Below are 2494 nucleotides of genomic sequence, written 5' to 3'. Positions count from 1 at the left end.
TTGAATGAATCATTTTAATTTACTGTCTTACTTTGGTTTCTAATGGTTTGAAAAATTCCATGACCAAAAGCAATATTGGGCAAAAAGTGTTTATATTCAAACAAGACAGGAACCTAGAAGCTGATTCAAAGAGCATGGAAGAGTGCTGATTACTGGCTTCTGCTTTATACAGTCATTTTCTTTCACAAAATTCAATGAGATGGTCCTACTCACATTAATCACCAATTAAGAAAACACCCTTTAGGATTGCCTACCTATAATCCAATTTATTTTTTCCTTTATTATTATTATTATTATTATTATTATTATTATTATTATTATTATTATTTTCTTTATTTACATTTCAAATGCTATCTTGAAAGTTCCTTATGCCTCCCCCCCACCCCTGCTCCCCTACCCACCCACTCCCACTACTTGGAGCATGTGTCCTTATTACCAGTTGGGAGATCTTCTGGGTATATGCCCAAAAGAGATATTTCTGGGTCCTCCGGTAGTACTATGTCCAGTTTTCTGAGGAACCGCCAGAATGATTTCCAGAGTGGTTGTACAAGCTTGCAATCCCACCAGCAATGGAGGATTGTTTCTCTTTCTCCACAACCTCACCAGCATCTGCTGTCACCTGATTTTTTTTTTTTTTTTTTTGGTTTTTCGAGACAGGGTTTCTCTGTATAGCCCTGGCTATCCTGGAACTCACTTGGTAGACCAGGCTGGCCTCGAACTCAGAAATCCGCCTGCCTCTGCCTCCCGAGTGCTGGGATTAAAGGCCTGCGCCACCAGGCCCGGCGTCACCTGAATTTTTAATTTTAGCCATTCTGACTGGAGTGAGATGGAATCTATAATCCAATTATTGGAATCATTTTCTCAATTAAATTCCACTCCTCTCAGATGACTCTAGCTTGTGTCACATAGACAAAAACTAGCCAGTAAAACTGATGCTTTGTCAACTTGATGCACAAACATCATCACATTTAAGACATACCTTTTCCTTTCTGGAGGACCCCAAGAGTTTAATTAATTTTGCAATGTAAAACATTTAAACTTTCAATGTCCCACAGTCTTTCTTTATAAATTCTGCTACTGTGAAAGTTCTCTCTCTCTCTCTCTCTCTCTCTCTCTCTCTCTCTCTCTCTCTCTCTCTCTCTCCCCTCTCTCTCATTTTTAAATCATTGTCTCTATAAACTCCAAAGTGTCTTTAAAAGTTCAGTCTCTCAAGTGTGAGCTCTTACAAAATTAAAATAAGTTAAATATTTTCTTATTACAAGAAGGAAGAATAGCACATAATTACAATCATATCAAAGCAAAATCAAACTTTAATAATGTATATTTTAGTATAAGACTTCTAGGATTCATGCCAGATTTTCTTGATTCTTCCAAAGGGCCTGTCAAAACATATGCAACTTGTTTCATAGGCTCAGGAAAGCTCCACTTGATATTTGCTGCTCTCCTTGGTGGCAATTGCATGGTTCTGGTGTCTCCAACATTCTAGGTTTTCCTCCTATAACTGGGCTACACTTTTATCAATTGTATCCCCTGGGCTTTCCTTATCGTACCAGCGATAAAATCTCCTCATGTTCCCATCAGTCCTGAGACTTCAACTGACACTGAGGCTGTACCATCACCAATGACTTCTCATGGCTTCTTACAGTTTCAAGCCTCAGCTGTTCTCCAAGATTCCTTCATGTCTTCAAAACTGGTAGCCCCTAGTAGATTCTTTTATGTGACAAGGTTGGCTGTCACTATAATGTACTACACTGGCTGCCTTTAGAAAACAGCTTCTTTGTACTGACTCTCAATTCTGAATGTCTATGCCCCAAACACAATGGCACTGACTACTCTAAAGGAAACATTGCTAAAGATAACATTGCACACCAAACCCCCACACATTAATAGTAGGAGACTTTCACATCCCACTCTTACCAATTGACAGGTCATCCAGACAAAAACTAAATAAAGAAATGATGAAACTCACTGACATTATGAATTAAATGGACCTAATAGACATGTGCAGATTACTTCACCCAAACACAAAATAATATACCGTCTTTTTAGCACCTCATATATGCTTCTCCAAAAATGACCATATAATCAGTCACAAACCAAGTCTCAACAGATACACAAAAGTTACCATAATGCCTATTTCTTATAAGAACACCATGGATTGAAACTGTAATTCAACAACAAAAACACCAGAAAGCTTAAACACTGATGGAAATTTAACAAATCTATGAGATCTGGGTCATGGAAGAAGTAAAGATATTAAATAATTTCTAGAAGTAAATGAAATGAAGTCATGACATTCAAAATTATGGTACAAAATGAAAGCATTTCTAAGAGGCAAGTTCATAGCACTAAATGCCTCCGTAAACAAGTTGGAGAATTCTCGTACTAGCAATTTAAATATATAGCTGTAAACTATAAACACACACACACACACACACACACACACAGAGAGAGAGAGAGAGAGAGAGAGAGAGAGAGAGAGAGAGAGAGAGAG

Source organism: Mus pahari, chromosome X, assembly GCF_900095145.1.
Source record: "Mus pahari chromosome X, PAHARI_EIJ_v1.1, whole genome shotgun sequence".
Classification (NCBI taxonomy): Eukaryota; Metazoa; Chordata; class Mammalia; order Rodentia; family Muridae; genus Mus; species Mus pahari.
Note: the sequence above shows the minus strand (reverse complement) of the source record.